At 36.8% G+C, this 26,690-nt stretch overlaps 1 long non-coding RNA gene across 3 annotated transcripts in view; it reads left to right on the top strand.

The window, feature by feature from the left end:
* LOC145674359 (uncharacterized) overlaps positions 1-26,690 on the top strand; it is a 107,199-nt gene that overhangs the window by 72,258 nt on the left and 8,251 nt on the right. For 2 of the 3 annotated variants that reach the window (XR_014128906.1, XR_014128905.1), the window contains 2 exons: positions 305-540; positions 11,018-13,267. This is a non-coding gene — a long non-coding RNA (uncharacterized LOC145674359). Of the gene's footprint in view, positions 1-304; positions 541-11,017; positions 13,268-26,690 lie in introns of those variants that run through there. The other variant, XR_014128904.1, reaches the window with a different exon arrangement.

The following is a 26,690-nucleotide window of genomic DNA, read 5'->3' on the forward strand; positions in this document are numbered from 1 at the left end:
TTCTGCTTGTTCTTCTCAGTACCCATTTCTACGTTACACTCATTTGATGGTATGCATTCCTATTTCCATACCATATTTGTCTTATCCGTTTTTATCCTTATTAGTTTACCACTGAAGGCGGAACTAGTTTGTTGTTCCAATACATCTGGAGAATATTTAGTTTTCCCATCTGAGGATATATTGGTAAGTAACCAATTGTTTGTTAATTTAGTTGAGCTGCATGCTCAATATATTTTACGCCGTAGCCGTCATAGTAAAGTATATCGCTGTATCAACTAAAGCATCAACTTTTATATATTTATAGGTACTTAGCTGCAGGTGACAGCATGACTTCGTTTATTCAATGGCTTCCGAGTGGGAAAAACTAGAATTGCGAAGACCATTAAAGGTACAACTGAAGCCATATGGACAACTCTTAAAGAAAATGTGTTCATTCAACCTAGCAAGGAAGTCTCGTAAAATATTGCCGCTGACTTTTTCGAAGCATGGAATTTCCCTAATTGTGTGGGTGAGATTGACGGCAAACACTTTACTATTCAGGTGATTATGAATTTGCAAATTAAGAAAATTACAATGTAGGTATAGTTAATATTTCAAGCAGAAATTCCAAATTAATCACCTAGTAATGTTTCACGGTCAATTTTTCTTCCAATATTGCGAGCATAACACCCGGACAAACATCCTCAGGGGCATACAGTGACTTAAATCATTTTTCACAGTACGATCTTCACATTATCCAATGTTGAACACTGATAAAAAGAAATCTTGATAGTCATTATTACAGTATAGTCATCATGTAATCAGCTTGGCTGCTGGCCACACTTTCTTGTGGGAAGGAGTGGTCGCAATTCAGTGAGCACTCAGTGTACATATATATATATATATTGATTAGACACACACAATCAGGGCCGGATCCAGGGTTCTCTGAGTGGGGAGGGTGCACCAATAACTACCAGTACATATGAATTAAATTTGAGTTTTTAAATGCCTTTAGGCATCTATGATTTGAATGAGGAATTCCTTTGGAAATGCTAAGTGTCTGCTCCCGATGAATTCTTTTCCTTCAACCTTCAGAAAATTGACTTAACTATTGATTTTGCAAAACTCACTGCAAGCTTCTCACTTTACGTAGTGTATGTATATTTACAACGAGGGGGGGGAGGGTGCATGTTACAACAGTACGTTGTATATTTTTACTACTTGTAAATGTAATTTTGGGGCGTAAGATATTTTAAAATATGTACTAGGCTGATTATGTAATTCGAAGAAGAAAAAGAAAAAGAAATATGTTAGTTATATTATCGATATAAAAAGATATTCATATGTTTTATATGTTTTAAATAATAGGATTTTGGGATTTTGGTTGTGAGGACAACAGAGATAAATAAATAAAATTATTCGACGGAGTTTGCGTTTTAATGGCTCAATAATTAATTACTATAAAAAGAACCGTTATAAATTGGTGCCAAAACGACGGGAGTGGTTGTATCGTTTAGAAGTAAAGTAAAAACGAGCAACATTGAGCCTGATATTAATTGTACTATTTTAAGAAGTGGCAAGATAATATATAGAAATATAAATATCATGAGTGATACGGATAACCAAAATATACATACTGATATGAGTTTTCCAGAAAACATGATGGATGTTTTAAAGGGAATATCGGAACAAATTGAGGAACAAGCTCGACGAAGTGATGAACAGTTTGAGAAATTAGACCAAAAGATGTATCAACAGATTAAGGATCAAGCTCGGGATCAAGCTCAACAGTTTGAGCAGTTAGATAAAAAGATGAATCTACAAGCTCAACATTTCGATGAAAAGTTAGAGCAATTGCAGCAATGTAACGATGGCAAATGGGACCAAATAAAACAACAATTAAGTCAAATGCATCAGCAAATTACAGTTAGGTTCGAGCGCTGTGATGAAGAAATGGGCAAGATAGTACAGAGATTCAACGAAGTTCAAGACTCTGTAGATATTATAGAGACAACGGTAAATGAGCACGCTAACCAAATCAAGCAGTTACAAGATGAAGTAAACTTCATTAAAGAAAGGCGTATCCACGAAATTGCAGTGCCGACTGGTGGGCATTCAAATACTGTACATACCACATCTACCGCTTGGGAATCTACACGTCATCCCCGAACAACTTATGAACGTAATGAATCTTCGAGCTGTAATGAAGATAGCACCAAAGGAGAAAGAAGAGTGAAGCAATCATCTCATCAGAAACGAAGCCAATACAGGTATTTGAGGACCAACACAGGTAAATCGTTACAGTTTAGTGATGTAAAATCATTTACAAAATTTAGTGGCATTCCGGAAGATATACCAGAGAGGGGGTTCCTCGAAAAATTTGAGGACGAATGTGAACTAATGGCCGTAGACCAATCTCAATTTTTAAAATTACTACCACATATATTATTGCCACCGTGTCTAACTTGGTTCAAGGCCATTAGGAGTAGTCTCCGTACTTATTCCGACTTTAAGAACACATTGCTATCTAACTATGAGAACGATTTCATGATAGCAAATATGGATGCATTGCTAAGAACGAAACCATTCAATCCCAAGGTACATAGAAGCGTTACGGAATTTGTGGTTTCTACATTTAACGAGTTAAGATCATTAAATCCGAGTCATCCAGAATCACGAATCATTGCTTCTATTCGGATTTTATTACCTTTTAGGTTACAACAACTATTAAAGTCTGCGCAATGTATCAATTTTAACCATTTGATTATGCTTGTCCAAAATTATGAAAGTCAATCTGTGATGCAAAATGGTAATAGAGAGCAGGATAGAGATCAAAGTAATTTTGGTCGTAATCATATACAATATGCTCCAGTTCGCAACTTGAATATACAACCAGAAAATACTTTCAATTCGTATTGTTTTAATAGCAGAGCAAATGATTACAATGTTACCGGTAATCAGACACAACCTAATCGCAGAAATGGAAACTGGAATTTTAGAAATAGTAACCGGAATTTCAACAGGAACAGTAATCATCGCATGTTTACACAAAATCAATTTACAGATGGCAGAAATTACACTAATAGAAATCCGAATGCCGTAACAGTGTATAATCGCTCAGAAAGTACTCAAGATTGTGGAATACAATGTAATTTAACTGAAGCTATGAGTCAACGTAATTTCACTTAACAGAGGGAACTTAGTCTTCAAAAGAGAAAAACGAAAGTATCTTATGGATATGAAATTTGGTTTAAGATATTTTACTTTATGTTATTTAATCTTTGAGTCTATATCTATAATCGTAATTACTCAATTTATGTCAATCAATGCCTTAATGTTATGTTTTATTCGATATTTGTATTTTATACTATTCATGTGTTCTCCTATGATTGCAAAACGCAATATTAATCGCATTATTCATGTTTCATGTTATAGAGTATATTAAAAAGCATCTTTGTAATGCGAGAATATATATTGAAGTTAATAATTTATGTTTTCTATAAAAATAAAAGATGATATTTTAATGTAAACGTATGGAAGTAATGACCATTATGTAAAATTGATGTCATGTATTTCATGAAAAAAAAAAAATTACGAGTAATGAAAATCAAAATTTATACGTCTTTCAAAGAAATTCGAAATTAAATGTTATTACGGGCTCAGTTTTAATTTGCCTAGAATATATATATATTAACATCTTTAGTTATTATGCCTAAAGTCAGTGATTTAAATTTGCTAACAACTAACCTTTTTATGGCCCTTAACGGACTTAAATTAAGTGACCGTAATTTTTTTTTATGTGCCTTGTAATCAACGATTATGATGAAATATAATTAATAATACTGTTTTTAATGTAAAAAAATAAGAAAATGTATGTGTATTATGATATGGTATATTTTGTATGTACGAAGGGTATTTAAGAAGCATTTAATGTTAACGGTCCAGGGTTCTTTTTCTTTTTATTGAATAAATAAATAAAAAGAAAAGTCCGTCGAGCGCCATAATATACAACAGTACGTTGTATATTTTTACTACTTGTAAATGTAATTTTGGGGCGTAAGATATTTTAAAATATGTACTAGGCTGATAATGTAATTCGAAGAAGAAAAAGAAAAAGAAATATGTTAGTTATATTATCGATATACAAAGATATTCATATGTTTTATATGTTTTAAATAATAGGATTTTGGGATTTTGGTTGTGAGGACAACAGAGATAAATAAATGAAATTATTCGACGGAGTTTGCGTTTTAATGGCTCAATAATTAATTATTATAAAAAGAACCGTTATAATGTGCACCTTTGCACACACACACCCTAAATCCGGCCCTGCACACAATAGCTGTGAATTACATGAATTAGGGTTTGTATATGATTTTAAAAACTGGAAAAAGAGGCTGGAGTATAGACACTATGATTTAATGTAATTGTCTGTTGAGTAATTAGGATTACGTTCTGATCCAGAAGAATCCATCGGACGTAACACCTAGAACAAATAAAACAGAGTATTTGTTAATAAGTTAGTGCACAACATTAGAACATATGTGTTTATTAAAATATAACAATAACGCATTGAGAAAGATAGGTGACCATAAGTGTTGATAAAATTTACGTAGTACTCTAAATTACCACTGCTTTAAAAAAAGTGAAAATCTGGTGAAAAACGATTTAAGTCATTGTGTACTCATGAGGGTGGTTGTACGAGTGTCACACTCGAAATACTGGAAAACTATTAGATTTTCCTATAGCGGAATAAACTTGGATCGTCCTCCATTGATTTTTTTAGCAAATTTTGGTTACAAATACACACTGCACTTAGCATCTCGTAACGGATTTCTTAAGTGCAAGCCCGAAATTTGGTGCCCAATAACTCGGAACCCAAAGGGCACCACTTCATCAAATTTGAAATACATCCTGTTTCAAAAAGAATATACGTATTTCGAATGCATATATTTATTAACTTTACGACATACGAATATGAAATTTTATACACATATTTACGAACCTTTCAAGTTCAAATTACAGTTGAAAGTTCAAATTGCAGATGTTCAATATGTCCTCCATCAGCGACACGAACAATATCACATCGATACTCAAATTCTTCCCATATTCGGGCAAGCATGTCTTGCGTCACTGATGTTATGACAGTACGGATCCGGTTCTTCAACTCTTCCAGGTTCTGTGGGATGGTGGTACATAAACGTTGTCTTTAACGAAATCCCACAGGAAGAAGTCACAGGGTTTAAAATCCGGTGACCGTGGGGGTCAGCTGAGACATGCTAAGTCGCCAGCTCCTTGACGACCAATACAACGGTTCGGTAGAGTTTCATTCAGATATTCACGCACTTGGCGACTCCTGTGAGGGGGTGCCCCGTCTTGTTGAAAAATGAAGTTGTCTTCGTGCAGCCTCGGAAACAACCAGTTTTGTAACATAGCGAGATACTGCTGACTGTTAACCGTGTTTCCATTAAAGAAGAATGGGCCGTAAACAGATGATCGGGATATTGGACAAAACACATTAACTTTGGGCGAATCTCGTACATGTTCAATGACTGCATGTGGGTTCTGTAGGCCCCAAATTCGAACACTTTGTTTGTTTACCTGACCACTAACACGGAAAGTCGCTTCATCACTGAACACGATGCGTTGTGCAAAAGTGTTATCATTGTCAATAGCATCCAGAATCTCGTTACAAAATGCCACACGTTTGCGTTTGTCATCAGGGCGCAGAGCTTGTAACAGCTGTAACTTGTACGGCTTCATAACCAGCCGACGTCTCAAAACACGCCAAATTGTTGTTGTCGGCACTTGTAACTCTTGACTCGCACGACGAGTTGATTTTGAAGGACTACGTTGGAAAGCAGTTTGAATTCGTGCAACATTTTCTTCAGGAACACGAGGGTGGCGAGGACTCTTTCCTTTACATACACATCCTGTATCTACAAACTGTCGATACCATCTGCGAATGTTCCACCCATTTGGAGGATCAATTTGGTACCTCAACCTGAAACGTCCTTGCAGTGTAATCACGGAATTGCACTTCGCAAACTCGAGAACACAAAATGATTTCTGCTGCGGAGTAGCCATTTTAAACATATGACGGTTACCAAACAAAACAGAAGACAACTGACATCTAGCGGCTATTAATATAAATTAGGCTGTGTATTCGTTTCTCCCCTAGCAGAGCCGAGGCGTAGCGATCGATAGTTTGGACAAAATAATTCTTCGTAAAATGTATATTCTTTTTGAAACAGGGTGTATTTGTTGAGCTTAACAAGCTTATTCTACTTCTTGTTCACCTCAACCATAGGTTGGTGGGCAATATGGAAATTTTAAAACTTTTCTCTCCCTTGTGAGATGTTTTATACTTTGATAACGTCTCTTCTTCGTAACTACATCTAGGTATTCTATCCTTGGTCTTCCTCTTCTTAGTTTTCCTTCTGCCTTTCCCTCTATCAAAACGGTGATCCAATCGGAGTGCCAAATAAAATGGCCAAGCGTGCTGTTTCTTCTTTTTCCTATTATCTTCATGATCTGTCGTCCTTCATTAGCTTCCTTTAGTACGTCTTCATTCCTTTTCCTTTTGGTCCATGATATACACAGCACTCGGCGCCAAGACCACATTTCAAATGCTTCCAGCTTGGACATTTCAGCTTTTCCCAATGTCCACGTCTCTGATCTGTAAAGCGCCACGCTCCATACCAGAGTCTTAATAAATTGTTTACGAACGTCCAACGACACATTTCTTGATGTTAGCAGTCCTGTTTTCCTATTGAACTTGTTTAGCCTATGCTATTCTTGAACTTATGTCTTTTTCACTTCTTCCGTCCGAGGATATTAGACTTCCTAAATAGAGAAACGCCTTAACGTCTTCGATTCTCTCCATCTAGCCATACATGTGCTCCTTCCTGTCCTGCTCGTGTGCACTTTTTATCACTTTGCACAAGCTTATTATGCCTGTGAAAGACCGTAGTCTGCAGGATTTTTGTTCTTCAGTTATTGATCATCAAATTTGGAGTTTGGACGCAAGTACGTCCAAACCCCAACTTCGATAACCAGTAACTCAGGAGTAAAAGGCCTGCACATCATAATATTTCAGATGTGTACTAACATGAAGTTTCAGCACCATGCTAAGTTTGGTCAAAATCGAATGAGCTTCGTCGATTTTTTTTCTTCTTTTAAATATCACAAATGAAAAATTGACTGAGAAACGTTACTAGGTCAGTAATTAGAAATATTACAATATGTTTCTCGGTAAGTAATTATAAGCACAGAAGCGGTTAATATATACTTATTTACAGGGAGAATAAATTCGGATTACGTTATTAAACTTTCCGCTTTTTGCTATTCAGATTAAATAACTCAAATGTAATTTTCTGTAAATGTATATATTATAGGGCCTTAACGCGTAGCTTACACTAGATGTAGTCTCTGTCGCCTAGGAAATGTCACCATTAAAGATTAAAATTTTCATATCATTGTTGTGTGGAAGAGCATTAATTTATCTGTTCCTTTGCGACATATATATATATATATATATATATATATATATATATAGAGAGAGAGAGAGAGAGAGAGAGAGAGAGAGAGAAAGAGAGAGAGAGAGAGAGAGAGAGAGAATGGCCCAAAAGTAGGTATACACTCCTGCATTGATCAAATTTGACATGTAATTTATTAAGATAATTAGTTCTGTTCCAAGCGTGAAGTATGAGTGAAAAGAGAAGAAACTAAGTTACTACCTGTATGGATAACAATAAGTAAATTATATAAATGCCATGAGCCGGTCAGTACGGGATTGTGTACATACTTTTGGACAGCCCTGTATATATATATATATATATATATATATATATATATATATATATATACAGATGGTGATCAGAAAAATGGAAACACCTGTAGTTGGCAACACGTCAGATGTATGGGTTGGCAGTGGTGTCGTGGCGCCCGCAGCGCCGGACCGCTGGTGGTGGTGTGTTAGGTCGGTCTCCATACTACGTCAGGCACAGTGGAACAGCAGTGTCCAGTGGCTGCAACAGACGGAGGTAGTGTAAAATGGGAGACCTCTCAGATTTTCAAAGAGGGCAAATTGTTGGTGCGCGGTTATGTGGAGTGAGTGTGACGGCAGTGGCTACTGTGTTAGGTGTGTCGCGTGGGACAGTGTCGAAGGTGATGACGGCCTACAGAATACACGGGAAAACCACATCGGGGAAGCGGAACAGTGGGCGGAAGAAAATCATGAGTGACAGGTCACGCCGGGTATTAAAGCGCATTGTCACGCAGAACCGTCGTGCCACTGCGGAACAAGTGACGGAGGAACTCAATCTGCACCCTGGTTTGACAATCACAGTCCGCCGCAAATTACATGACATGAACTTACGGGGTCGTGTTGCACGGGCCAAACCGCTCATCAGGGACCATAACGCTTTCGCACGCCGCAAATGGTGCCGCGACCATGCAACTTGGACCGTTGAGGACTGGAAACGTGTGATAAGGTCGGATGAGTCATCCTTCACCCTATTCCCAACCACGGGCCGTGTTTATGTGTGGAGAACGCCCAAAGAAGCTTATGATCTGCAGTGTCTCCGCCCAACTGTGAAACATGGCAGCGGCTCGGTGATGCTGTGGGCCGCCATATCATGGTTTTCATTGGGTCCTGTGGTCACACTTAGCGGACGAATCACTGCCAACGATTATGTCGCAATTTTAGGAGACCACTTGCATCCTATGTTGTTCCCGGACAATGACGCAATCTTCCAGGATGATAATGCATCCATTCACACAGCTGGCGTTGTTGCAGCGTGGTTTGAGGAACATCGGGATGAAGTTCAACACCTCCCCTGGCCCGCTCAATCCCCAGATCTCAACATAATTGAACATCTGTGATCCGTCTTGGAAACACGACTCCGGCGACGATTTCCACCTCCACCCTCTCTCACAGAACTGGCAGATGCCCTGCACAAGGAATGGTGTAAAATTCCACTTGCTACCATTCATGACCTCTATGCCTCCATCCCACGTCGCATCAAGGCTTTTCTGAAGGCGAAAGGTGGCCCGACACCAAATTAATCTGGTAAGTTGCAATTTCGTTCAGGTGTTTCCATTTTTCTGATCACCATCTGTGTATATATATATATATATATATATATATAAAGAGTGATCAGAAAGTAAGGTTACAAAGCCTGCAGTGAAACGTGTATATATTATTCCATACATTAGGTTATTTTTTGACGTAGTTTCCATACCGTTCGAGGCACTTGTCGCATCGTGGAATGAGTTTGAAGATTCCCTCCTGGTAAAAACCCTGTCCTTGCGTGTTCAGCCACATTGTCACGAAATGTTTCACCTCCTTCTCTGAAGCGAAGTGACGGCCTCCTAGGTGCTCTTTTCAAGTGCAAGGACAGGTGAAAGTCCCTTAGAGCGAAGTCCGGGCTTTAAGAAGGATGGTCGATGATGCCACGGTGAAACTGCTTCAACAGCGTGGTGGTTGGCCACTGTATTCTTCGTCGGTGACGTTTTCTCTACCACGACTCGCCGTGTGTGTTTACCTACAACTAGCACTGGCTGAAACTCTGCACTTTCCCAACTCCAAAAATATGAGTCTTGTATCCTTAGTTTCTCATCCTTCCTCGTATATATCTTCAAGGGCCTTTTTGGCCAGTTCCACCACCTTGACTTTGCATTTGAATGGATGATAACTTTAGTTTTAATTTCGTGTGTCAGCATCATTACTAACTGTTGCTGTTCATTGTGACTGCGTGGCCTGCTCATTTACTGTTCGTCGTTGAGTGATGCTGTAATACATATATTTTCCTGTTGCAAAGTCATTGTCACATTGCTTTCCTTGTTATTTTACATATGATATCGATATTTTGAACATATTTCTATATATAGTCTATATTGTTATTATTAGACGTTCCCACTTCGGGAAGTTAAAGTATTTCTGTTCGACGTACAGAACAAGTTTAAACTACGTTTGTAGTTTTCCGCTACTCATAACGAAGTAACTTTCCCACATTAATTATACCACACACTTACGTGTAGCTGAGTGAGTATTTAAATGTCAGGAGCAACCATTTTTAACAGTCTTTCATTATTTTCAAAACTTAGGTTAGAAATCAAAATTGTTAATATGTCTGCAATAGACTTTGGGAATATGGTAAGTTGTGTCCCGAACGCTAGGATAAACAAGGATATAGTACCACACAGTTTTATTCAGTTTTTGTCTTTAGAAACATCTTGATGAGGAAATGAAATGAAATACGTATAGTTTTACGTCCCACGGTTATGTCGGCTAGGCTAAATGAGACGGTGATGAGAAATGAATGAAATGGTGGAATGAAGAAAGTGGAAGGAAACGGTAGAATTCCGAGAAAACCCACACACGCGGGGTTTTTTCCACCAGAAATTTCACTTGGCGCGGGCTGGGATCGAACCAAGAACCCCATGCACCAGAGGTGAACGCTCTACTTCTGAGCCACCGTGGCCAAAATATTCCAAGAATATGTATTTTTCTTTACCATCCAATTGGAGATACAGGTCCTTTGTTGATAGCCATTATTAAAATTCTTACATAAAATTACAGATCATTGCATCATTAACTGTATCAACTGATTCATAAGTAATTCGTTGAGTTGTTTATTTCATACCGGCAATGAGACGATTGGCACATCGTTTATTTGGATACAAAGTTCATTCTACTTCTATCTATGTTTGAAAATTCTTATTACATAGTAGGGATCTACGGATTCTGAATTTAGGGGAATAGTTTGCGCGAATGTTCAGATCCTGCCCGCTGCATAATGGACGTGGCACTGATTCTGTTATAAACCTTGCTAGTAGTAGAAAATAATCTTGCGCCGCGGCACATAGGGAACATGTCAATAAGCCAGCATCTTTTGTATCCTTAGAGTTTTGTCATAAAGTATTGTCACGTAATGTTATGAAATGCATGTATCTATTGTGTTAGGGGCTTTCTGTATTGGAAATACGTCTTGAGAAAGTTTGTTTATTTCTAAACTAATTTCTTCCTTTTTAGGTAACTGGAGGTACTGGGTGTGAATTTTATAACTATAAGGAAACTGACAGTATAGTTTTACTGGCTACTTAGACGTTAATCATCGCTTCGCAATTGATGATACTGAAGGTGCTGGGCGACAGTGACGGGGATATATTTCAGGCATCAGCTTTTGGCCGAGCATTTTATAATAATGAGCTTGAGCTTCCTGATCCCTAGTTACTGCCTGGAGGTGGAAGGTACGTGTGCTGCCATGTTTTTGTCTCAGACGAAACATTTCCTCTTTGCTGAAATTTGACGCTTTCATGTCCTGGAAAGAATTCCGGTTATACTCTACAATTAATGGCTATGAAGAGACTACAATTACCGCCTCTCAAGGGAAAGAAGAGTACATTTGGCATTATGGCCTGAAGATTTCGTATCTGTCGGCGGCCAATTACTGCAACTGTTCCCATTGTGGAAAGAACTATTAAAGCAGTAGTGTACTTGCATGACTGACTCCTAAAAGAAGATGTGAAAACTGCAAGTACCAACAAAAGTATTGCTCTAGTGGTTTGGTAGATTGTGAGGACAACTGTGGTGTCTTTCAACCGGGACAGTGGAGAAAAGAAGTCCCCAGAAAATGAGTGTTGCGAAATATAGGAGCAACAGGTACGAACAATTATAACTATAATAGTAGTTGTGTCTGCTACCAATATGCGTCCTACTTTATGAACAAAGGACAGGTACCATAGTAGTGGAAAAATATATATGTAGTTTTCATGAGAAGTATTTCAGCGCGTGAGAGTGGGTAGGGTGCGATTTGTAACTAATCTCACAGTTGTCGTATGGCAAATACTTCTCCTTCGGATGTAATGTGGTAGTTTTTTTTTTTCTTTCCGTTGTTTATTTCCATTTGTCTAATCTTTATACCACTCGTTAATTTAATCTAACCATTCTAGAAAGTAAGAAATTTGAACTAATTTATAGGTTTTTATTTCTGGTGGTGTATTGTTAGAACCTTCTATTATTGAAATTTTGGATAGCAAGACGGATTTAGAACTTCATACTGTATAGAATTTAATTTGTTTTTTAAAAAAAGGTGAGATTGAAGTTCTGATATATGCTTTCATATTAGGTTTTACTCATCAAATTCATTTATAATTTTATTTAATAAGTGTTGAATGACTTCTCATTTCTTTGCAATCAGACAGGCGATTAAATTGCAATATTTGGTTATAATGCCTGCTTTAAAAGATATTTTAAGTGCATCTTCGAAGTTAAATTTAGTTCTGAATATTACATTTGTTTAGAATATAATAATCTATTGTCCATTGCTGATATTGAAAGACGGGAAATATACATAGAATAAAAAGATTTCGTACAGTGGATTGGAAGTCCATTTTCAAAACAACAATTATGTAGACTTTTAACATTATTTTCGATTATTATTTTTTCTGCTTGAATATTATGTTATTTCATCGAAAATAACGTCAGCAGCATAGCAGGCAAATAAAAAAATCACTCCTGTACATTCTATTTACTGGTGAAGCCATCTTCACACGACAAGGTGTTCATAATACCCGGAACGCACATCATTGGATGCATGACAATACATACAACTGTACAGACTAATTTCCCGCAACGTTTCGGGGTGAACGTGTAGTGCGGGTTAGTTGAGGATGTGATTATTGGCTTTGTTGTGTTGTCAGCACGAATGACAGCCCAAAACTACCTGCATTTCCTACGGCATGACTTTCCACAGCAGCTAGATGTTCCCCTAGCTACACGCATAGCGATAATATTTCAACATGACGGGACATCGTGTCATCATACTGGCAACATTTTACAACATCTAAACACAACCTTTCCCAATCGATGGATTGGCCGTGGCGGATACATTAACTGTGGCCACCTCAGTCACTAGACTTGGCATCTGTCGACTTACGTCTGGGGTTGCGCGAAGCAGATAGTTTACAGAAGAAGGTGCAATACTCGGGAAGAAGTGGTTGTCAAAATCCATGAGGCCTTCGATAACACACGCGAGTGTTGTGCCTATCTGCGACGAGCTGTGAGGCAAGTTCTCATACGCAGTGCTCAGTGTGTTGCTGTTGATGGAGACATTTTTGAAAATGTATGACGTTTCAACTAATGTTCTTGTTTCGATGATGATTCGCAGCTTTTCTCGAGGGGTCTGTCTAGAAAACTGCGTAATGTACATGTAGTCTCTTGTGACGCATTCTTTTTCTGTATTATGTTTTCACTTTGGGTCGTTTTGGATGTTCAAAAGAAAATACAGTAGATGTATTTGCATTTAGTGGGCATTTTTTTGTAATTTACATTTTTCGTGACCCATCTCCGATAGTAATGCAGCCTATAGGAGACAGATGCTTAATGAAAATTGATGATTATGAAATAGGAAATGGTAGTATTGTAACACAACTTTTAGCAGGGGTTCGATACCTAAATCCGCAGGTACGCATGTGGCTTTTTGAAATTCGGAAAAATGATCTCAATCACAGGGATATTTCACTAACTATTGTATTATCGTTGAGAAACCTATTTCCCTACCTTGGTCTTTATTTCGATATATCCATATCTCGCAAACGATAGCCAAGTAAGTGTGCAGGTATCCATGTGTCATTTTGCAATTCAGAATGAACCATCACCCCTCCCAACAGGGTGCTTGACTATATCTTATTATTCCATTAAAAATCCTCTTCCTCTCCCCTGGTCTTCACTTCGATATCTCGAAAAGGAGGCCATCGCGACCCATAGTTTATATAGACCTTTTTGCTTGTAAGGATCCATACTTTCATTTCCCAAAATATTGCCCTCTCCTCCTGGGACAACCTGTATAAAGAGATTAAAGTAAAGTAATGGACTGAGTTTACTACCTTGCATTAGACCAAAAAATATGTTTTTCCTGTGTGGTGTAGTTTTTCGGCCAGCACGTATTATCAGTCGTCCTTATAGAAAATCGTACTTCGAATTCAGGTCATGACATCTAACTTAACTAAAATCTCTTATTTACTCAAGACCGCCTTGAAGATGTATTAAAGTATGAAGTATATTTAGCATTTATTCTGATATGGTTTTATTGACACTGTTCTGTACCACTATCAATAATTAACTTAGAGCTACGCTTACTACAAAAATTTTACATTGTCTCTGTAGTGTCCTCTAGCACTACAACAAAGTTTTTGTAAGGATTTCACCAGCGATTTTTTTTTTTTGAAACATTATCATCCTGTATATAAGTTGGAGAATTTGAATAAATGAACGAACAGGGATAGTAGAGGGGAAAGTAAAAAATTTCCACCTTAGGTAGAGAAGGTTTTTTGGTAACAAGATGATACCTCATCTGAGGAGTCTAATCTTCTTTAAAATATGCAGTTCTGTGGTGAGTAGGTTTCCTCGTATTTCCCCATTTCCTATTTCATAATCATCAATTTTCATTAAGCATCTGTCTCCTATAGGCTACAGCGCATAGCTACACAACTCTAATCTCGTTGCTTGTGACGAAACCTGTGCTTCATATGCAGTCATATCTTTACCTTAATATGGCACGATTTTGAAGGAGATGGATTATTAATAAAGGAAACAGATTATAGAAGAATTGGATAAGTAGCAGGGCAGACTAGACCAAGTACTTTTTTTTTCTAAACCAAATTACTAGTAATAGTGTGAATGCTTTTCTGGTAAAGTAGACCAACTGTTCTGTTAATTAAATAAATACAATTGGATGTTTTTTAGACTGCCAAATTAATTTTTGTATTCTGTAAGACCATAGTGGACCAAAACAATACTTGGTCTAGCCTGCCTGCTATTGTTCAGTTGATCGTATGAGTGTGTGAAAGATAACGGGAAAACTCTGTGAAAAATCTACGAAAATACTATTTTTTTTTATAACAAACGCAGATTACCTGGATCAATCCGAAGACTCTAGGCACGTGAGGCGAGCGCCTTACCACTGGGCAATTCAAGTTTAAAGTTTGTTTACTGAAAGATATGTAACGGTGCAAAATTCATTATTTTTTTCTTTAGAGTTTTACATTAGTTTCAGATTCGGATTGCAAATAGAGGAATCATAGTTCGCGCCTTCTCTCTCTCTCTCACACACTCGCTCTCTCTCTCTCACTGTGGAACCGGAAAGTTCAATGCCGCGTTCACAAAAGCTCTCCACTGACTTCTGTCCTTAGCCAATTGAATGCAGTTTCTACTTTGTATTCCTATTTCTGCGAGATCCATCTTAATCTTGTTCTCCCATCTGCACCTAGGTCTTCCTAATGGTCGATTTCCGATTGGTCTTCCAGTTAAGACTTTGAAAGCGTTCCTACTTTCTTCCATTCTAGCTACATGACCTGCCCACCTGAGCCTCCTAGACTTGATGACATTAACAATGTTTAGTAAATGGTATAAACTGTGAAGTTCCTCGTTATGGAATTTCCGCCATTCCACATTCCCTTTCCTCTTGGCTCCAAAATATTCGTCTCAGGATCTTGTTCTCAAATACTTTCAGTCTACGTTCTTCGCTTAGAGTAAGCGACTATTTTTCACAAGCATACGAAACAACAGGCATGATTATCGTTTTATATATTTTGAGCTTGAAATTCCTCGACAGAATTCGTGACGACAAGAGATTCTGTATATATATGTGTGTGTAAACGGGACGTCTATTATTTTTACAAGTCAGATTTGAGATGGTAAATATATACCTAAAAGCATTTTAGGTTTTAAAATATGCAAACGTTTCTTTAAAATGTACATAAAATGTTTCGAATAAGAAATTTAAACGAGACAGTCCTGTACTCTCCATTTATATTGGGGCCACGGTGGCTCAGTGGTAGAGCGTTCACCTCTGGTGCTTAGAGTCTCGGGTTCAATCCCAGCCCCCGCCATGTGAACTTTGTGGTGGACAAACACCGTGTGCGTAGGTTTTCTCGGGGTTCTCCCGTTTCCTCCCACTTTCTTCATTCCACCATTTCACTCATTACTCATCATCACCGTCTCCTTTAACCTAACCGGTATAAGCGTGGGACGTAAAACTCAAAGATTTCATTTCATTTTTCTCCATTTATATTTTGTGTGTGTTAAAATTACAAGGCTTTTAATGAAATTTTAGTTTTACTTAAGAAGCTACTTAAAAGTCTGTACTGTAGGTACCATAGATTTATGGTTCGTGTGTCATTGTCTTCAAAATGAATTATACTCTCGAGTGATAAGAAACGTATGTCTCAATTCACAAATTTGGAGATCCTACAGATTTTTGTTTATAAATTTGGAACAGAGTTTTCGTAGCTACATAAAAGATTAAAAATAAATAAATAAAAAATATTCTACGCTATATCTTTCTCAAGTTTCGTTAAAATATGAATAATGAGTGTGGAGATAGAAGATTTTTTGAATGGGTGTGGGACACTTGCCCAGAGTGACAGTTGCCCTAGACCCAACGATCTTGGATGAATCACAATTTGCCGTGTGACACTTGCCCGGAAAGAGACTTCTAGCTGACAAATGTCGTTTCCAGGGAACACCACGCGGAGGTAGTCTCTTCGTCCCCCATATATTTTGTTTTTCAATTTCCAAAGCTCGTCATTTTTTTCGTATTTCTGTTCCATCGGAGACCATCAGTTTCTTTTTGTTTCAATAGAAACTTGTCCATTTTATGTACATTATAAACTAATTTACATTAATCTAATTTCTGAATATAAGCAATTGTTTTCAGAAATGTCTTTAGACATCCATCCTTTTCAAGTTTATACAAAGCCTCACTAATAATCTTATCAGTCATAATTGCAGACTTTTTCCTTCTCTGACGTCAAGATTGAGTGGCCATGGTCGTAAGTGTGGCCATGGTATTCAGAGTCTTCTCGGAGTGTTTTCTCTAACGAGTATACATTCGGATGAGCCCTTGAAAACAAACTGTTCAACCTCCTGTTCCAACCTTCCGAGACGTTGCTGGTTCTGTGGCTTCTACCAGAACAATTCCACCTACATCTTGAAGAACTTTTGTTTTCAAGCCACTGGTCGACGAAATAGTCGTAGGAGCATCGTAAACTTTCATTTTCTGGTGTTTCTTCTTAGATACTTAACCATCCATCGTCAATCAGGTGTAGTGGTACAGTACGCAGCAAAAAACCTGCAACATGAGCATATAAGTTTATTGTGAAACGGCGAAGTCTTTTGCTCTAAAATAGGTGTGCAGGGGAGGATGCCGAGGTTTCTGCTGGCGTGATTCGTGCCAGTTAGACGTAATGTTGATTCCCTGCGCTGTTAGGCGTAGTTTCACAATAAACTTACATGCTCATGTTGTAGGTCTTTTGCTGCGGACCGTACATGATCTAGTGCAGCACACATTCGAACGTAAAGGCAAACCTCTGCACTTTCCTCGTACTGAGTCACTAGAGCGAGTTCATGTACTTTTCTCCACACACACACTGGTTGAAATGATAGTTGCAACCGGATATCGTTGCTGCTGGGAACAAGGAGTTGATTGATTGAATGACTGCAATTTCAAAATACATAACTGCATACGCAGGATTCCAGCTAGGTACGTGGTTCTTGACAACTGTAAAGAGTCTATCGTAGGTCTGACGTTCCTTGTTTGGTAGAAGGGCGTAAAAACAGGGATGACATTAGTTTCTTTCAAAGAACTTCCCAGATCAACATGAATGCAGTAAAGTTGTCCGAACTGATTACTGGAATTTTTGAATGTCCCATCAACAGAAAAACACGACGATGATGCTAGGGCTTCTCTTCCTTTGGCGCTGGCAAACACAAGTAGCCTATTCTGAGGTCCAAATATTTCATCGTGAAGAAGAACATTTCCTCCGTCGTTCATTGTCAAGAACTGTTCTGGTATACAGATATCTGCTGAGATATCGGGGTCACATATTGTTCCTAAATATTTCCTCCTAATACGATGCAATGACTGCTTGGCGCTTGTTTGCTTGGGCATCGCCGTCACAAATTCGTACCCACAATTAAATAGCTGCCCAACTTCTGTATAGATTTTGGAAATAGAGTAATTCGTCTCCCTCGCTCGTTTCTTGGCTTTAGCCATTTGCTTTCTAACGTCATTTCCAGCAACGTCCGGGACACAAATATGATATGAATCACCTGAAACAGCATTATTTTGAGTTGAAACACGTCTCATACATTTTGTTTTCCTATAATTCACACAACGCCAATAAGTCACATTTTCCTTGTTGGTGTAGTCAACAATATATTGGTATCTATTGAATATTAACAGGGGCTTACCCTTGGTGGTTTCCATCAACTCCATGAAAACTGTAACGAAATAAACTTTGTTTCAATTTCCAGATATGTAATGTATTACTGTAACAAGTCTGTAATATGAAGGTATTTTATATTAAAATTTGTATAAGTATCCCTAAAATTGGGCTAAATTCACAAAAGTTGCCCTCTTCCAGGACAAGTCCTTGGTCAGTTCCAATGATCTGTTAGGCTTTCGAAGGGTGGTTATATTAAAAAATACTGAGAATCGAAATTATTTGAAACGCTTCTAAATTTTCTAAAACATATCTGAAACAAATTCCAAATACTATCAGACAACCCACTCCATCCACAATACCATTGGACTGTTACCCTTTTCCAGGACAAGTCTTTGGTCAATTCCAATGGCCTGTTAGGCTTTTCAAGAGTGGTTATATTAACACAGAAGCATACACGCAGCAGCAACTAAGGATACTCACCACTAAAGCTGGATTTCTACGTCAAAAAACAACGCTACTTCTAGTACACTTAGAACACGAAGTACTATACGAAGTCCTAAACTTTTATATCCTCTCAGAACCAGATCCCAACTAATGCACAGAACTCCTGCCACACGCCTTTTAATGCATTCTATTGGGGGCCTTTGATTGGCTGCCAGTTTACCAATCAGCGGTCAGCATTCGCTCACGCTAGATAGCATGCGCAATGTAACGCTAGATAGAATCAGAGAAATTCAGGGGAAGCCATAAAGACTGACAGGAAAAAATAAAGCTGGCAGTGAACTTAATTTTTTTTTTTCTTTTTTTTTTTTTTTAACTTTTCAACCAATGATTTTTAAATAAATGACAATTATGATAAAGATTCTTTTAAAATATACAAACTTATTTGAACCTATTATAAATGTTAACGCTTCTTTCTCTAGCTTCCATGCAAGTGTCATAATCGAAAATTAAGGAGGCTTACGTCATTGACCTCTCCGGGCAACTGTCACTAAATTCGTTTCCATGCAGATGTCATTCCAGCCAAATATCATAAACTGCTTTCGAACCAAGCACTACGAATTTTGTAACTAATACGACTTTCACTCACTCACTCTCTCTCTCTCTCTCTCCCCCTTCCTCTCTCTCTCTCGCTCGCTGTCTCTGTGCAAGTATGTGTTTGTCATATGCATATAGTATCACATACATTCCAGAGTTAAATGGTGGGCAGAAAACATCTTACAATGTAATTCAGAACATTAAAAGACCAGTTAGATGAGAAAATTTTACGGATCTAGTGTGATTCAAGGATTTAGCAACACCAACTTTATTAGTTTTAAATAACTATTTAATATCTTCAATACTGAACATATACATATTATTATTATTATTATTACTATTAGTTATCTCCAAATTCTAGTTTGCACACGTACGCTCTCCATGCTTTTAACAACAGACATGCAAAAATGTTGATCTTCTGTTAACTCGTTTGGACTTATATAAGTGTATGGGTTTTCTCCCTTCGGATAATCAATTTTCACCATTAAGAAACCACCTGCAAGACTTGCCCACTTTCATACTCCCAGAGAATACAGCCTTGTACTGCAATGCCCTGAATTGGGAAGATGTGTTTATTCCCACGTGTTTTCTTTCAATAACATTATCCCCAGGGTCAAACACAAATCTCCACGATCAAGATTCGAGACTTAACGACTGTAAGACTGTCTAACGGTTGGTTTAACAAGAATAGGTGACGTCATCGTCTATTCTTATCTACTTATGACACTACAATTTCCATGCACTATTACTACTTCAAATCTACTTGTCTTGCATCTTTTAAATCAAAGCACTATTTCCTTTCGTGCCTTTATTGATATTATGTAAAAATATGCCTGAATAATGATACAATGGTGATATTAATGTGACTTTCCTTGAATAATACTTGGGTCAGTCAGAATGTTAGTTGCACTCCTTCGTAAATATTTTCGGTCAAAGGATATTTTGATGAAACTGTGTGGCAACACGGAAGACATGTAGCTGTATCGCGTGGTGTAGCGGCTTTTACGAGGCAAGTAGAAGTGTTCTGACAATCAGTCGTAAACATGTCTCGACAGCTGCAAGTGGCGTCCAAATTGGAAGTGCATGCAGTGATTCTTTTTTTTTTTTTTTTTTTTTTTTGTGGGCGAAAAGGCGTAACTGCACTGAAATTTATCTGCAGTTGCAGGAAGTGTATAGTGAAAATGCAATGTCACTTCAAGCTATCGCGAAGTTCTGCAACATCTTTGAGAACAGACTTACAGATATTGACGATGCTGAGCATAGGGAAAGACCATCACCCTCCATATAGGCCAGACCTGTCAAAGCGACGATACCACTCGGATGACGAGGTGAAAGCTGCAGCTCAAGAATGGTTATCGGGCCTTGGATGGGATTTATTTGCAGAAGGCATAGATAACTTGCACCTCGCCTCGACAAATGCTTAACTTACGGGGATAATTACGTTGAAAAGTAGACTGTGAATGGAACTTTACAAATAAAGTTACTGTAAAATTTCTATTCTGTTTTGTTTTCTTGAGCAGTGCAACTAACTTTCTTACTGACCCTCGTAATACTGATTTGCCCTAATAAGTGCCTGACTGTGACACCGCGAGAACATTCGTAAAATAAAATAATTACGTCAATTTCTGATTCGTCTCCTGGTTAATCCTTCACACAACAGTTTTTGAGTCACATGGTGAGTTCTATGCGTACCACTAACACTTGTCTTTTAAGAAACGAAGTCCAACGCTTTTTATTTTTCTTCGACGTGTTTTGACATTATTTTACATGTTTTAAGAAGTTAATTTTTAGTGCACTACTAATCTCTACTTCTTTAAAATTTATCAAATGGCTTTGGCTTTGACGACGACAAACGACTTCTGTTTTCGGACAAGAATCATTACATGTCCGAAGCTTTGGACGGCTTACTGCGCATTAACTTATGGGTCCACCAAAGTTAGACTTCCAACCCTTTTACTAATAATATATCTAGGCAAGTACATAGAAACAAGATAACAAGATAACATACATAGATACACATTAGTAAACTGTCAAAGTTTGACAAATCACTTACTATTATTTTTCATTAATAATATGTGGATGATAGTCTGTAACTTTAATTTGACGAAAAAATTTTAACTAGAAATAACACTGGGAACTAGTATAAGTCACTAGATCACACCACTTTTTCATTTTTGCTTAATCACGTTGTTCGTTTCACTCACAAACACATTTACAATTCTGCACACACTTTGAAAAGCCAAGAGTTTTCTTTCTTCTTCTTTTTCCTTTATTTTGTTTTACCGTTTGGTACTAGGTGGTAGCATAGTCGAGGAACACATTATAATCAAAAAAGTAACATAATTAAAGGTGTTTTATAAATTCAGCAAGAATCACAGAATATTCACCTTGGAGTGCGAAATACTTATACGTAGTACAGTTATACTTCTCAATTCAGCAAAAAGTGCATCTTCGAAGTCGCTTCCTGATCTTTTCTTTGCTCAAATACAAAACATCAAAGTAATTAGTGTCTCCTAACATAATAAATAAAATGGACAAATTTTGGCAATAATCTCTAGTTCGTATACTTTAAGAAAAAAAAATATTACAATCACTCTATTTTTACTTTTGCACAAAAATCTCAATACAGTACGTTTAAATGATTCACTACAGCACCAAAAGCTATGTTATAAGTGTCAAGTAAGCTTGTTGATAAACTGTTTTCAGATGTCTGTTGGATATAATTAAACTACATCTTTCGCCATACGTCTTACATGTATGAAATGAAAGTTGAAAACAGTCGATAATACAGCTGCTTAACGATGAAAGAATTGACCATTTATTCCACTGGTGACTAGGTAGCGGAATGAGATGCGAAAAATCTTAATACATCCGCAAATTCCTCTCTCTCTTTTTTTTTTTTTTTTTTTTTTTTCATAATCCTACATGACCTGATATCTTTGGTTGTATCACACGTATTCTGCAGAACTGTCCATAGACAGCAATATAGAGTATCTTTTGCAGTATATATATGAATGCAGTATATAAATACATGCATGCACTAATTTTCAATGAATGTATTGTAATTTCTCGTACCAGAAAAATAGGTACACTTATATCTATCCATCTATCTATCTATCTATATATATATATATAACGGAACTTGAAAGAGGGCCAAATTACATATCATTATTCACAAGACGCAAAAACGGTATTATATTTCCTTACACTTTCAAATGTGGCTTTTTCTTTGACAAACAATTTGTGGGCCGATAAGTAAATCTCGCCTCTTAGTTTAAACATTACAAAATAATTTCTCTCATTCTAAATGAACTTACACATCGAAGCACCCAAATGGCAATTCAATGCAAGCGTTTCAAGGAAGCAATAATTGTATTCCTCATTGAATATTCCTTAACAAATTACACTGCTTGAAAAAGTACATATTTTGATCAGCTTCCTTCAGTGTAGAAAAATATATATGGTTTTTGAATAACTGCTAAATTTTGCTGTTAACACTATGCTATCCTCTCCTTATCTTAATCCAGAATCCAAACAAATAAAAATTGACCGTCATTACATTAGTGGTTACAGCTTTTTTTTAAACTAGATTGTTAACTGTATTGTTTTTCAACTTGAATGTTTTTAATTTTGCAGTTAAATTTACGCTTGCAAATTAGATATCTGTACACAACAATGTTTTCTCAATTCAGAGAAGTCATTTGTAAGTGATGTGGCCGGGTATTCGTACCTGTTCATGACATATATGGAGTCAAGGTTTTGCAGATAAAATAATTTACATGCATCTAAACTACAATTTTTTTTAAAAAATTCTTTTGGTGCTTATTTACTTCAGCTTTGGTTTAAGGTAAGGAGAGGATAATACACTGTTAGCAAGAAAACATAATTGCAATCATAACATAAGAGCAATAATTGGAAAAATAATAATAATATTGGTACAATGAAAGAAATTAATTAAAATATGTAACTCTTGAAGCAATGAGATTTCTTAAGGAAAGCGCACTGAGGATGATGATCATTGGTGGTTGAAACGTTGACGGGGAATTGCGTTTAGGTGCTTCGGTGACAGAGTCCATTTTAGAGGGCATTTGCTTAGAGTAATTGATGTGTGTCTTGGTACGTTCTTAAGTAATTGGCTCATACTTATTCATAGTTTTATAATACCTTATTGAAGAACAATGCTATATTTAGGAGGGAGAAAGGCATAGCAGAGAGATATTTCTGTTATCAAGGCAAGCGGTATTAATCTTTCAACTATATACAGGGTTAGCATAAATGATTCATTCGTTTTGAAAAGGCTAAATTGTATTACACGTAAACATATGAAAGATATATGAAAAGAACCAAGTTTGTATTGTGTAGAGTTTGGCACTTCGTTATTGGCACATCCTAGTTCGTGACTACTTAAACGATGAACCTCCGCATCGCTGGATTGGGCGTATTGGTGAGAATGACCTAGCTTTGTTCCCCTGGCCTCCCAGATCACCTGATTTTAACGCGCTGCGACTTCTTCCTGTGGGGGTATGTTAAGGACCTTGTTTACGTACCCGCACTACCGCAATCTTTAGTCAAGCTCAAATAACGCATCAGTGCTGTAGTGCAGACAATTGACAGGACTATGCTACAAAATGTATGGAATGAGCTCGAGTATCGTCTGAACGTGTATTGTGTCACCAAAGGGGCGCATATTGAACATTTGTAAAGGGTGTTTAAACTTGGTGAGTTTGTGGTTCTTTTCATATATCTTTCATGTATGTACGATGCGTATGTGTACGTGTAATACTTTGAAAATATAGTCTTTTCAAAATGAATGAATCACTTATGCTAGCCCTGTATCATATGCTCATTAACAGAATTATTTTTATGTTTCAATCAATTATATCTACTTATCCGTGAATGATATTTGGTCTTGAGCTTACATCATTACAGACACCTTCGCAATGTGATTGATAGATTTTTATTAGAGGAATGGAGGACATGTCTGTGCCAAACGAGAGCGATATTTTCACATTCACAAAGATATAAGAAATACCTAATGACTGATTACTCATAGATAAGAGTCACTTTTTTAACATACGAACTGCATATTGCATTAAAAGTAGGTGTAGGGAGTCTCTCAATGCAAGTTTTCTTCTTACACATTATATCACTTAAGAATTCTCGAAATACTCTCAAAATCTCTGTTGAATTTCTGAACACAAGAAATATAGTGATGTAAGATTAGTAGAAGAAATGGAGACCAGATGTAATTCGAAAAGTCGGCATTCATAGCATAGAATACGTTTTGTAGCAATTTATCCCAATACTAAACTAAGCAATTATTTCCATATAAAATATATAAACCACACAACTTAACAAAGAAGTTTGTGCCAACCTTAAATGGTGGCTGGAAAGAAGAAAAATATTTTGATAAAACTAAAATTTATTTCGTATAAAATTGAAACATAGATTAGCTGAACGGGATTGCAATTTGTATTTTGCATACTTTATTTCACATGTAACCTCGGTCAGGCGATATGGTTTCTTAGTAACAAGAAATCAAAGGACCTTATGCCGAATAAAGTCATTATGTGTATTGAAGTCTTAATCACTCACTTCCTGTATACGTGAAAATCTTATCCTACTTCTCCATCTTTTCATTCACTGCTCGAATGGGCTTTGCTTCTACAAGGAGGGTGACTCAGAGCTGAACAGCATACATAAATATATAAGGAATTTTGGAATAAACAGAATACGTAAGAAATTTTCCTTACGAGACCTTCCTCGAAACCCGGTGCCATGGTAGCGAAATAGGAAAACTGGTGTTGCTCACGACATTAATAAATCTGGGCACAAAACATGCAGTTCTTCCCTGAGATAGTGTACATCCCATGGGTCCCTATTGAACTTACTTTCTTTTTTTTTTTCTTTTTTTTTTTTTAATGTAGTGAGCGAGAGTTAAAAGTTAAATGCGTGACAGTTTTCACGAAATATGTATCGTGAAAAAGAAGTCCACAGTTAATCTACTTTGACTCTCACACGTGTAAGTGCAATAATAGAAGAATCATGCAGGAAAACATGTAGACAAAGAAGCACAAATGACTTTAGCTTTCCGTGAAGAGTTAATACAAGTATTCTCATTGTGCAAATAACAGAACTACTGTTCTCATAATTATGTTCTTAAATCTGTTTGGTAAAATTGTCCCACGGTATTGGGTAGTGAGCTGTAAAGAAAGTTACTACTAAATGAATCGTTTTTAAGAAATTATGAACAGAAAACGCATTATGAACAGATTTCATACATGAAATACATTTGCATTTACTATCATGCGGCATTCTTCTTTATTCTAGCGGAAAGTTCTCAAGCGCAACTAAAATCGTCAACATTTAGACATAATTAGTAATTCTACGAAAACAGTCATTATGTGGTGGCAGCAATAATGTCGTAGTATCACACAAATATTTGAGTGGAAGTCGGTGTAAAGTGAGGAAGAAATAATTAAAATGTTTTGTACTTAATTACACTAAAGATTTAGAGATAGAAAGAACTATTTATTTTTATCCAGGAATCAAACACTACCTCCTCCCAGATGCGTAGAAGTGCCATGGGCGACAACAAGACATATTTTGATATTGATAAGAGTTTTCCCACTTCCGTACATGTTTAATAACTGATACTGTTTCTGTGCATTTTTAATCAAGTTTGAGCAGAGGAGGATATGGAATTGCATGCTCAAGGAAATTCGAAAAGATGCATACATGCTAAGTTTTTTTTCGACTCAACTTTTCACGTTCAATTCAAATTCGACCAATGTATCCCCGAAATGTGTGTGATATGAGTTCACAAATCACACTTTCAAAGGGATACACAAGTCGGCTTTTATAAAGAGTCTTCGTCGAACTAATATTTGGATCAGGAGCGGTCTGGCATCTCTGGGCGCCCTCGGCTGCAGGAAGCTAGAGATGCCCCTTTAAAAAAATGTCCACATGCGTATGTTACTAAATTCTATTATTATTGGTCCATTTAAGTAAAGTTACCTACCGCATTGTTTTATAGGGGCTTTATTTTAATAACAAACCTCTACAGTATGCTTACATGTTCTAATTACATAAATTCTAACGTAATATTCTTTAAAAACAAATTTTCAATACCTTGATCAATGATATAAGGTAAATAACCAATAAATAGTACCAGGAATACTTTATACTTTTCATACTTTATTACATGAAACTTACAATACGTAGGTTACTTCAAACTTAAAAATAGTGATTTTGCATAGACGTATAAAAATCAAAATAAAAAATCCTATAAAATCAAAGAAATATATACAAATTGTGTACGTATTGTACTTAGATTCACTCATAAAAAGAAAATTTCAAACTATCAACCTGTAAAATTATGTTTGAATATCTAATACTGTATTCTGTTGAAGAAGAGTATTGGCATATTATGAATACAA

Source organism: Thermobia domestica, chromosome 17 (genome assembly GCF_964235325.1).
Source record: "Thermobia domestica chromosome 17, izTheDome1.hap1.1, whole genome shotgun sequence".
Taxonomy (NCBI): Eukaryota; Metazoa; Arthropoda; class Insecta; order Zygentoma; family Lepismatidae; genus Thermobia; species Thermobia domestica.